The sequence below is a fragment of the Kogia breviceps genome, chromosome X (genome assembly GCF_026419965.1).
Source record: "Kogia breviceps isolate mKogBre1 chromosome X, mKogBre1 haplotype 1, whole genome shotgun sequence".
NCBI classification, from domain to species: domain Eukaryota; kingdom Metazoa; phylum Chordata; class Mammalia; order Artiodactyla; family Physeteridae; genus Kogia; species Kogia breviceps.
The window spans coordinates 116,710,400-116,723,871 of NC_081330.1; positions in this window are offsets into that span (position 1 = coordinate 116,710,400).

Sequence of the window (13,472 nt, forward strand, 5' to 3'; positions counted from 1 at the left end):
GCGAGCAGGGCTACTCTTCGTTGCGGCGTGCGGGCTTCTCATTGAGGTGGCTTCTCTTGTTGCAGAGCATGGGCTCTAGGTGTGTGGGCTTCAGTAGTTGTGGCCCGCAGGCTCAGCAGTTGTGGCGCATGGGCTTAGTTGTTCCACAGCATGTGGGATCTTCCCAGACCCAGGCTCGAACCCGTGTCACCTGCATTGGCAGGTGGATTCTTAACTGCTGTGCCACCAGGGAAGCTCCTGTTTACTCATCTTAATTTCTCTGATTCAGGAGCAGACTGCTGTCATTACAAGGACATCAGGATGGCAAAAGTCTGGCAATGAGGGGTCATTTTTTTGTAGAAGGAGAATGGACTTCATCCACACGTGCCAAAACCTTTTTAGATTCTGTTGTTGTTGCCTTTGCATGAAAGTCAGCTATGGCATTTCCCTGATAGTGAGGTTCAGTCCTTTAAGTGTGAGCCTCAATTTTGACAGAAGCAATTTCAGAAGGTAAGAGAATAGCAGTAAGAAGATCATTGACTTGTTGTTCATTTCTGATTGGGGTCCCAGAGGACATCCTACAACATTTTAAAATAATAACTAGGATTACAAGTGACATTATACCAGGTTATATCATATTTCTAAGAATGTCACAAAATTTTTAGAACACTGATATCCCTATACAACATAAAATAAGCTTAGTACTACTTCTTATTTGACAATGCTTCCCATGCAGTTTAACACATCAAATGAGCCTAACTAGTTTAACAAATCTTTTGGAATATTCCACGGGCCCTCTGGAAATTTTCAAAGTTGGTTTGTGATCAAAAGACTTCATTTGGAATTTGATTTGGGGAAGTTTATCAAAAATAGTTTAAAAAAGTTTTAGAACACTTGACTAAATAGGATCACAGATCATTATGAAACTTGATACTTATTATCTATTAGCAAAACCTAGGACTCGATTTTCCTAAGTAATCAAAAAGCTGATGAACACAGCAAACACAGGAAATCATTCTGATAAAACATAGAACCTTTGTTTTCTAGGCAGATCACTTAAAAGGTAACAAAAACCTTTGTTTACAGTTTCTTTTTTTTTTCTTTATTGGAGTATAATTGCTTTACAGTGGTGTGTTAGTTCCTGCTTTATAACAAAGTGAATCAGCTATACACACACATATATCCCCATATCGCCTCCCTCTTGTGTCTCCCTCCCACCCTCCCCATCCTACCCCTCTAGGTGGACACAAAACACTGAGCTGATCTCTCTCTGCTATGTGGCTGCTTCCCACTAGCTATCTATTTTACATTTGGTAGTGTATATATGTCAATGCCACTCTCTCACTTCATCACAGCTTACCCTTCCCACTCCCTGTGTCCTCAAGTCCATTCTCTACGTCTTTACAATTTCTTATTAAGAGCAGACTAACAATCCAATAAAACTTTGTCCTTTTATCAGATGAAAGAAAACCAGGTTTTACTTTTACATAAGAATATTACTGATATGAAAGCTTATTTTTAGCACTCTTATATATATCTATTCTATTTTAGCCACCTTGATTACACAAGGTAAAATTCTCTTTTCCTCTCTCTCTTCAACTTTTTGTATACATTTAGTTTGCCCTTCATAACCAGAAGTTCTACTTTAAACAAAATTATTCTCATTTCCCTTAACAAAATTATTCCTCATATTTTCTTATAACCAAAAACACATACTACTTTCCTTGCATAGAGTTGTTTCCCTTACTATTTCTAATAGTTTTAATTACATATATTAATTAGAATTCTTAGAAACCTTAATTTCTAGCAAAAACTAAGTAAGCAATTATGAACTATCTTTTACGTTACCATTCTGAAGATTGGTAAACTTATAAATACTTTTTATAATTTCTAGAAACATGTGCTTTCTCACAGAAAATTTCTCAGCTTTGCACCAAATATGTTTACAAACAGATCCAATTTTATCTTTAGTTTTTCTGCAATAGGAAGCCAAAAGTGGATACACCTATGATCAGTAATTAATGTTTGACTACTCTATCTTATTTGGAAATGATCTAGATAATTAATAAATTCCTATCAGTTATTTTAACTTAGCAAAACTGAAAAGGTTCAAGTTACCAAAAAGATTTTGGAAGCTAATTTTAAGTATACTTAAAATATAACTGTTTCTAAAAAGTTTATCTATAAACTCTTATCCTACTTACATTTATCTAAATCATTTAATACTGTAAGCAGATAGGGTAGGGGGTCCACAGAAAAAGAGAACCAGGCATGGCTTTCTTGACAAAAGAGAAGCCATTTTTACCTAAGCCATTCTGTGATCTAAGCCTGGCCACAATGCTTGTCCTTGAACAGGTCTCAGTAATAATGATCTTAAGGGAACAGAAGAACAAACTGTTATCAGGCAGGAGAGGTAACAATAGCAAAGATAAATCAATTGTGAAGGGCTTCCCTGGTGGCACAGTGGTTAAGAATCCTCCTGCCAATGCAGGGGACACGATTCAAGCCCTGGTCCGGGAAGATCCCACATGCCGCGGAGCAACTAAGCCCGTGCACCACAACTACTGAGCCTGCGCTCTAGAGCCCACAAGCCACAACTACCGAAGCCCGCGCGCCCAGAGCTCGTGCTCTGCAACAAGAGAAGCCACCGCAATGAGAAGCCCGCGTGCCGCAATGAAGAGTAGCCCCAACTCGCCACAACTAGAGAAAAAGCCCGTGCGCAGCAATGGAGCCCCAGCGCAGCCAAAAATAAATAAATAAATAATTATTAAAAAAAAAAAATCAATTGTAAAGACTCCCAGTTTTGTTTCAATGGTAATGACTAACATGAAGCACTCAACCACCAGATAAACTAGAACCTAAGGGATCATGATGTTGACCTTTTCTGACCTTCATGACTTAACTAAAGCTTGGGCTCTGTTAACCTTTGTCCCAATTCTATGTTGAATTCTCCCCTGCTCAAGCCCCTTCATGAATATGCATGTACCCTTAGCTTAAAACTTCCCCAATTTTGGTGTTCGGGGAGACTCTGCTTTGGGAAAGATCCTTGGGGTTCTCCTTACTTGCTGCAAGTAATAAATCCTTCCTTTTCCTGTTCTTTGGCTTGGTTATGTCTTTGGCTCGACACCCACCAAGAAATGAACCCAGTTTTTCGGGTAACACTCCCAACGACTATGTTTAGATTACCCACCAAAACTTCAGGAGACATTGGACAAAAATCAGCCATTATTCTAAGTTATTTTTCTTGACAAATTCCGTAACAGAGATAACATGGACTTATTTGAGTAGTAAGACCAGGTAGAATAAAAGTTGGTTATCTGCCTTATATTCAGTGTTGATAACTTTAAAGACATGTCTTAACTAAACCAATGAACTTTAACTACCGTTTATTTACTGAAGATTATCCCAGATTATTTGAACATGAAAAGCATCTGGGGGACTTCCCTGGTGGTCCAGTGGCTAAGACTCCGCGCTCCCAATGCAGAGTGCCCATGTTCGATCCCTGGTCAGGAACTAGATCCCACACCCACTCGCTGCAACTAAGATCCCACATGACACAGCTAAAGATCCCACATGCCGCAACGAAGATCCTGCACGTAGCAATGAAGGTCCTGCAAACCGCAACTAAGACCCAGCACAGTTAAATAAATAAATAAACAAAATAATTTTTTTTTTTTTTTTTTTTTGCGATACTTGGGCCTCTCACTGTTTTGGCCTCTCCTGTTGCGGAGCACAGGCTCCGGATGCACAGGCTCAGCGGCCATGGCCCACGGCCCAGCCGCTCCGCGGCATGTGGGATCTTCCCGGACCGGGGCACGAACCCGCGTCCCCTGCGTCGGCAGGCGGACTCTCAACCACTGCGCCACCAGGGAAGCCCACAAATAAATATTTTTTTTAAATCCTTTATTTAAAAAAAAAAAAAAAAAAAGAAAGAAAAGCATTTGGGTTAGTTTCTGTTAATGCCCCATCCTTGCAAGTGCTTGCCTTCAAACCAACTAAATAGACCTCTTTTACAAATTAATTTTGGCAATACCATCAAGAGGTAGGAATACATCACACATTTAATATATATATAACATATGTGTATATATATATATACATATATATATACACACATACACATACAACATATATACAGACAGATGCAAACAGAGAACTTACAGTTACTAACATCTGTAGAGATTTGTAAGATTTTTCATTAGCCCAATTACAAAATACCCTCCTTTTTTTTTTTTTTTCTTTTGATGGGAAACTTCTTTCTAAAGTTTGCATTTCAAAGAATGGCTCTTAGATGCTGGAGAAGATGGGGGTAGAAAATCTATATCACAAAGGCATAGATTAAGTTTAGGACGATTCTGTTTCCAATGTCCTGATCTTTTCAAGCATTTTGAGAGGGATAGGTGAGGTCTGGGGGATTGGCAAAGAAAAAAACAGCAGGTAAACTTTAAACTTTAGGATTGCAGCCTAAATGATAAAGAGGCTGACCTGTTCTTACAACTACCTTTTCTCCAATTTGCATCTTTCCTTCTGGGTACATGGTTTTATTTTAGATAAGGAGAGAAAGCATTAAAAAAAAAAATTCCTATCAGGCTCTGAATATCAGCTTCTGATTTGGCCAAATTTCTGATGATATAGTTATTAAATCCTTTCAAATATCTTATTAGATTTCAGGTTGGATAAACAGTATTTCTGGCAGTATTAAACAATCCCATTAATTTTAATGTTAGTTTCCCCTTGCTGCTTAAGGGAATAATGTAGCAGTTTACCAAAAATTCCTGAGTTTCATCAATTCTAGGAGGAGTCCATACAGGTGCACTGGAGTTGATTTTGAAGAATTCACATAGGGCTTTTGAGGACAATCTGTCTTCCAGCGTCCCAGTTGATTGCAATGGAGATGTCAATTTTGGGGCCAGTGATTTGATAATGAACCCTAGGAGGGTGAAAGGTAGGAGGCCTAGGTATTGTTTTAAATACCTTTGTGACTTTAATTTTTCATTAGCCTTTTGCCATGAATCTTTCAACAAAGCAAATTTGGAAATTTGAAAAGTTTTGGAGCCTTGTGCATGCTAATCAAAATCAAAATCTGTATTCCATTCTGTTAGTTTGATTTGGGAGCCCTTGTTTCTGAGTCACATTAAAAAGGATCTTATCTATTTGGAACATTCCTCATAATGGCCATTCTAATCTCCCTGAGGGCTGGCAGCAGGTTGGTAGGTTCCTGGCTGCAAATGGAGTTTAACCCCCATTTCTATGCGGGCCATATTTTGAAGCCCATACCCTTTCAGCTACCAAGCTAAGCTCTTAGGACACAGAACAAGCTTAGCAAGATATTACCATTTTTGTAACTATCTACAGCTTCCAGAATCATAGCTCTCAAACATATAATAAGCCGGTGTGCTTATTTTAGAGTGGAACGTTCAACTCTTTGGATGTAAAGGATCCCATTAACAGTTAGCCTTTGTCTACAAAAAATAAGTCAAGCAAATACATGGAGATATTGGCAGTAACCAAGAGATGTTACTGTGTCCTGGTTGAAAGATGGCCTAGTGCACACGACCAACAATTCCTGTGGACCCTTGAATGGGGGAAGGATTGAACCAGCAAACCTGAAACAACGGGGACTGAGGACTGATTCTAAACAAAATGGAGAATCGCAGCTGCCACCAACAGTGCCAAATGTGGAATCTGAGGAAGGATTCCAAACAAATGGGGGGATTGCAGACTAAATGATCAGCAGTTCCCAATGTGGAATCTGGGAACTGAATCAAGGGCTGGGGTTTTCCATTAAAAAACTTGGGAACTGTGGTCAGAAAGGCTAGGGGCTTGGATCTGGGCAGAACTATCTGCTAGCTCAATTGAGGTCTGGGCAGAATCGTCTACCAGCTCAAGGTGACCTGCCCCAAAGAGGAAAGCCAGTTAGTTTGGGAGCTTGAACGCAAAGAGAGTGGAGCTCAAATTGAGAGGAACTTACCAATGGCCTTCAGAAACAGCGGGAACAACAGTGAACTCAAAAGGGTTTGTGGGGCACCATGCCTGTGTTTCTTGTTGTTCCTGAATGCCATCATAAGTTTGCTTTGGATCCCACCACTGCCAACAAATCTATTAAAAAACAAAATTAAACCAAGTAAGTTTGAAGATCTAATTGGCTCTATTCAATGATTCATGAATCAGGTAGCATTCCATCTAGTAAACAGAAGGGTATTGTGAAGCAATCAAAACGCCAGGTTTTTATAGGCAGAAGGAGGGTGGAGCAAGAAGGTATTAGCAAAAGAAAAGAAAGGATTGTTTCAGGCAAGACCTGGGGAAGGGAACAGCAGGGGTCTTTGTCATGCAGATGACCTCACTAGTATTGATCAAGAAATTTCAGATTGTCTGCTTAAAGGTCACATTCCTGGGAGAGGTTGAAACTGCAAGTCAGTCTTGGTTTGCTGTTGTGGAGGTAAATGACTCCACTTTGGGCTTGTTGTTTCTTTTTATCAGTTTTGTCTTTGCATGAAAGAAAATATAACATCAAAAGGAGTTTCTCATACAAAACACACAATACATACAAGCTGGATGTTAACCTAATGTTTTACAGTTTGTAAGAATCCCGCCTCCCCCTGAGAAAATGTTGAGATGATTTTAAAATGATAATAATCTATTCTTTCCTCTATAGGAATTCTAATGAACAAAGAACTGTTTTCGAACCCAAGTTCATGTGCCCAATGTACAGTGAGGCCAAAGTAAATGAAAAAGTCCGAGTTTGTTTCTTCCTTTTCCTTTGTTTCTGCATTCCCTCACTTCCCTAGTTAGTTTGAATCTACCCTTCGGGACTCAGAGAAGGTCTAGGAGGCTGAAGCCTTTTTTTTTTTTTTTTTTTGCGGGCCTCTCACTGTTGCGGCCTCTCCCACTGCGGAGCACAGGCCCCGGACGCGCAGGCCCAGCGGCCACGGCCCACGGGCCTAGCCGCTCAGCGGCACGCGGGATCCTCCCGGACCGGGGCACGAACCCGCGCCCCCTGCATCGGCAGGCGGACTCCCAACCACTGCGCCACCAGGGAAGCCCTGAAGCCTTTTTTGTACAAAGAAGAAAGAGGGGACACAGAAAGGCTTTTTACCTGGCAGGGCCCTGCAAGTGTCCTGCTTGGGTTTTTTTGGTTTTGTTTTTTTTTCTCCTTGGTTTTAATCCCCCTCTTCTTTGATACTCCTCAATCTTGAGGGGAACAGGTGTCGGACAAGAAAGGGAATAATAAAGTTTTGGATAGAAAAGTTAACCATAAACTCGGCAGAGGAACTCGGTTTTAGGTGGACTAGGTTTCAGAACCAGTCTGTGCTGCATTTTAAACATCAGGGTGCTTGGTGTAGACCAGAGTTCCTCAACCCTGGAACTATTGACACTTTGGAGATCATTCTTTGTTTGGGGGGGCTGTTTTGTGCATTGTGGGATATTTAGCAGCATCCCTGGCCTCTACCCACTAGATGCCACTGGCACCCTGCTAATTCCCCAGTTGTGACAATCAGAAGTGTCTCCAGACATTGCCAGATATCCCCTGGAGGACACAATCATCCCAGTTGAGAATCGCTTGTGTGGTACATACGGTATATGAATTGTATTTGATAAGCTCTGATTATGTCCAGATGAGTAACAGATGGCAAAAGATGGAGAGCTTGGACACGAACATTCTTTAAGAGATATTTTTATATTAATTTCATTTTTTCAACTTGATTTGATGCATTTTGAGAAAAATATATGTCTTCTCTTAGCAAAATAAATGGAAAAGGAAAATGGACATCAGTTGCTAAGTATAAAGTGTTCCAAATCTGCAAATCAAATGTGTGGGTTCCATATAAATTACAGTAAATCTAAATGTTAATGGAGATAGTTTTCTAGCAAACTTGATAAAAACAATGGATTTGTTCATTACGTAATTACCTGTGAAGGACAATACTTTATCAGTTGATGGCTTTTCCTGTTTTATTAAGAAAAATGGCAAGGTCAGATATCTAGGTTTTCTAAGATATTACAGAAACAACGTCTAAGCTGCTTTATTTATTAATTCTACTTTCAGTCTGGATGATTTATGAGGCATTTCAAACGGGACAATTTAAAAACCTCATTACAATCAGAATAAATGACAGATTTGAATCCATAAGAAAATCCTTGACTAATTAAGATTGGCAGTCTTATCTTTGCCCTTAAAATTTAAACCAGTTAATTTTGGATTGTATTCTAATAATTGTTCCAATAAATGTGGCCAAAAATTTTTCCTAATACATATTTTCACTGTTGTAGTATGTCTTCCCTCATATGTTATGAACAACTCTTTCTGACACTACAATACCTGAGACATTCTAGGGCAATCTTCAGGGCTCTATCTTGGGAGCGTCCATTCATCGTAATGTTGTAAAGATTTTCTTATGTACTTGCATTCAGTAATATGCCCTCCCAATATCTGAGGGAAAATTAGTAAATATTTGGTGTAAAATAGTTTCCTCCTGGACTGTATTTAAAATCTCCTTGGATCAGTTAAGATGCTTTCAGCTGTGAATAACAATATCCAACTTAAAGTGGCATATGTAACAGGAAGTTTTGTCTTACCTACAAGAAGTTTAGAGGTAGATGGTTGTCCGAGGCTAAACAGTGTCATCAGTGACCCAGGCTCTTTCCATCCTTTTTTGTTGCCATCCTCAGCACATTCACTTTTGCCTATTGCTTAATGGCTGCAGTATGGCCTCCACAGCCTATGAAATGACAGGAAGGAAGAAGTGGGAAAAAAAGTTCTCCTTGAATAAATATCTTGCTTTCATCAGTATGGAAAATCTTTTAAGAAACCTTTAGAGAGAGTGCTGCTGAAGTGCTCATTGACCAGACCTGGGCCTTATGGCCAGCCCTACCTGCAGTGAGAGTGGGAGAGAGAGTACCTGGCATTTTCAGCCTCTATTGTGGGAAGCAGACCCTGCCAGAAGAGAAAAGTGAGAGAGGATTGGCTTTTGGGCAGGCAACCAAAAGTGTACGCCAACTCGTATCTTTGGAGAACGTCCCTCAATTTAAAAACCTGTGGTGTTACCAGTTCTATGAGCATTCTGAATATTTACATCTTTTCTATATTTCTTGCTTTGATTTGAAAATTAACAATGTAACTCACTTCACTATGAGAAATATTTTATCCTATGTAACAGTCGCAAGTAGGTGATTTCCCTTTAGTCAGGGAGATCCTTTGCAATCCTGTGTGTTGCCTTATTTCTACAGAGCTTGCATGTTCAAAAAACGTGCTAATGTTGTTTTCGGCGACATACAAAGGGAAATCATTTAGTACCTTCGACTGCTTTACTTTTCAGGTTGCATCCAGTTACTTCATACCAACCACTCTCCAAAGTGTGCTAGAGGTCCTGGCTGGAAAACACTTGAGTGAATCCCTCAGGTTGTATCTCTTCTGGATGCCCTTGTTCGCAATAGACTTAGGCTGGTTGTAGCACAGCTTTTCTTCTTGGAAGTAGGTACCTTCCGCTTTTCAGACACACCCCTTGCACATTCTGCTTCCGGAGTGGGACTGGTGGCATGTGGTCCAGCAGCAGCTCCTGCCAGATGAGGCAATGAAGACCTGTGGGCTTCCTGGGGCTGCCCCTGACCTGGCCACACTCCCCACTGGGCTCTGAAGCCAGGTTTGCCCTTGAAGCTCTGCTGCTTCATAGAGGTGGAGGCCCGGCATACTTGTGAGAAGAGTCTTGAAAGTCTTTACCTTCTGACAGTCACTAGTGGGTGGCTGAGCTAAACCTGGACCCCAAATGTTTCTTGTTCCATTTCTCCTTTTTTATTCTTTAATGTTTATTTGAACTATTTAATAATCAAATAGCATGACAAGGCAAATGCATGTCCAATATACTCAGATGACACCAAAGATTAATGACCAATCATCTGAGAAGTTCATTCTTACCATGTGACTAGTCACTTTCATTTTTCTCAGAGGAGGAAAAAAAATTACCAGACTCTCCCTCACCTCATATTACTAAAAGACAAGATCTTTTCTTTTCTTTAAAGAATATTACATGTATGCTTTTTTTACAGTGAGCAGGGAGCTACATGCCTAAAATTCACACGCCTGCCATACTTCCAACCTGGGGAAACATCTTAAGTTATGTCTGACTCCCACTGCAATGGTAGAGAGAACAATTATGCTCATCGACCTCCTTGTCTCCAATACCTGAGCGTCGGAGTGAAAGTGGAACGTACAAGTATAAGAGCGGATCATTTTCTGCTTTAGAGTGGCCTGTATCTATCCAATCAAGAGAGCTTGTTGAGTATTATTACAAACTAGGCACTGTGAGTGTGGCCATACCAAGAGTAAGTACAGGATCACAGCTCTCAAGGAGTTTATAAACCAGGAAGGGAAATAGGATACATGAGAGCATAGGTGAATGTCATGAGCACAAATGTTTTTAAAATCTGAGAAGGACACATCTTACAACATGGACGAACCTTGAAGACATGCCAAGTTAAATAACCCAGTCACAAAAGGAAAAGTACTGTATGATTCCACTTACATGAGGTACCTAGAGATGTCAAACTCCTAGAGACAGGAAGTAAAATGGTGGTTGCCAGGGGCTGGGGGATACAGTTTCAGTCTTATAATATGAAAAGTCCTGGAGAGGATGGTGGTGATGGTTGCACAATGCGAATGTACTCAATGACACTGAGCTGTACACTTAAAATGATTAGAATGGTAAATTTCATGTTATGCATATGTTACCGTAACTAAAAAAAAATAACCATTTGAGAAGGAGAAATATCAAATTATGATGTAACATAAAGAACACAAGACTTGGGGCTAAAAAAACTCTGAGTTCTCATCTTTGCATTTCTACCAACTGTGTGATCTTAGCTAAGTCATTTATTTATTTATTTTTCTTTATTATTCATTCTTTTTTATTGAGATATAGTTGATTTACATTATATGTTTCAGGTGTATAACATAGTGATTCACAATTTTTAAAGGTTATAATCCATTTATAGTTATTATAAAATATTGGCTATATTCCCTGTGCTATACAATATATCCTTGTAGCTTATCTGTTTTATACATAGTAGTTTGTACCTCTTCATTCCCTACCCTTAACTTGCCCCTTCCCTTTCCCTCTCCCCACTGGTAACCACTAGTTTGTTCTCTATACACGTGAGTCAGTTTCTGTTTTGTTATATACATTCATGTGCTGTCTGTTTCTTTTTTATTATATTCACTAGTTTATTTTTTAGATTCCACATATAAGTGACTTCATACAGTATTTGTCTTTCTCTGACTTATTTCACTTAGCATAAAACCCTCCAAGTCCATCCCTGTTGTAAATGGCAAAATTTTGTTCTTTTTAATGGCTGAGTAGAATTCCAGGCTGTATTTATATAAATATACATTCTTTACCCATTCATCTGTTGATGGACACTTAGGTTGCTTCCATATCTTGGCTATTATAAATAATCCTGCTAAGAACATTGGGGTGCATGTATAACATCTCTTTGAATTAGTGTCTTCATGTTCTTCAGATATACAGCCAGGAATGGAATTGCTGGATCATATGGTGTTTCTATTTTTAGCTTTTTTGAGGAATCTTCATACCGTTTTCAGCAGTGGCTGCACCAATTTACATTTCCACCAACAGTGTACGAGGGTTCCCTTTTCTCCACATCCTCACCAACATTTGTTATTTGTGGTCTTTTTGATGATAGCCGTTCTGACAGGTGTGAGGTGATATTTCATTGTGGTTTGGATTTGCATTTCTCCAACGATTAGTGATGTTGAGCATTTTCTCATGTGCCTGTCGTCCATCTGTATGTCTTCTTTCAAAAAATGTAGGGCTTCCCTGGTGGCGCACTGGTTGAGAGTCCGCCTGCCGATGCAGGGGACACGGGTTCGTGCCCCGGTCTGGGAAGATCCCACATGCCGCGGAGCGGCTGGGCCCGTGAGCCATGGCTGCTGAGCCTGCGCGTCCGGAGCCTGTGCTCCGCAATGGGGGAGGCCACAACAGTGAGAGGCCCGCGTATCAAAAAAAAAAAAAAAAAGTCTATTCAGGTCTTCTGCCCTTTTTTTTTTTTTTTTTTTTTTGTGGTACGTGGGCCTCTCACTGCTGTGGCCTCTCTCGTTGCGGAGCACAGGCTCTGGACGCGCAGGCCCAGCGGCCATGGCTCACGGGCCCAGCCGCTCTGCGGCATGTGGGATCTTCCCGGACCGGGGCACGAACCCGTGTCCCCTGCATCGGCAGGCGGACTCTCAACCATTGCGCCACCAGGGAAGCCCTCTGCCCATTTTTTGATTGGGTTGTTTGTTTTCTGAGGTTGAGTTGTATGAACTGTCTATATATTTTGGATTAGCCCCATATCTAGCCAAGTCATTTAGCTTCATTAAATGTCCCAACCTGTAAGGCAGAGAAAATGATTGTAAAGGAGAAATCAAAGAGGTAACGTATGAAATTTAGCCACTTAGCTAAACGTATGGTGTGATACAAAATAAGCTGTTACCGTGGGGGTGATGAGGGGAGGTTTCATAAGGGCAATGAGATTTGAACTGGTACTGGAAGGGTAGAGAATAACATTTATTGTGTGCCTACTGTGTGCCTATCTCAGTTTACATAGCAACATTTTTGAAGGTATTATCCTCAAAAAGAAGGAATTAAAACACAGAGATAGGGCTTCCTTGGTGGCGCAGTGGTTGAGAATCTGCCTGCTAATGCAGGGGACACGGGTTCGAGCCCTGGTCTAGGAAGATCCCACATGCCGCGGAGCAACTAGGCCGGTGAGCCACAACTACTGAGCCTGCGCGTCTGGAGCCTGTGCTCCGCAACAAGAGAGGCCGCGATAGTGAGAGGCCCGTGCAAAGCGATGAAGAGTGGCCCCTGCTTGCCACAACTAGAGAAAGCCCTCGCACAGAAATGAAGACCCAATACAGCCAAAAATAAATAAATTAATTAAAAAACAAAACAAACAAAAAAACCCACAGAGATATAATCTGCCCAAACCTCAAAGTAGCTCCATATTTCAAATTCCTCATTTTTTCCACTCATAGGAAGTTGTGAAATAAAAAGGGGTTGATATTGGAAATAGATGATAATAGAAAATAAGAAAGCAGAGATGATCAATAAATGCAGAAGCTGGTTCTTTTCTAAAAAAACCATTTTATTTTGAAATAATTTCATACAAAAGTCTCAAGAAGAGTACAAAGAACTGCCTCATACCCTTCTTCCAGATTCAGTAATTGTTAATATTCTGCCATATTTGCTTTATCATCTCCCTCTCTTTCTCTCTCTCAACCATCTTAGAGGATCATGCCCCTTTACTCTTGTCAGAGAGAAAACAGTTTTTCCTCTACCCTCTTAGGTTAATGATTTGAGGCCTACAAATTAAACTGACAAAAGACAGATTAGCAAGAGAAAAAAACACACCAGATTTAATTACATATATAACACAGGGTTTCACCAAGAAATGTGACTCAAGGAGGCAGCTGGAATTTAGGGCTTATCTAACATCTT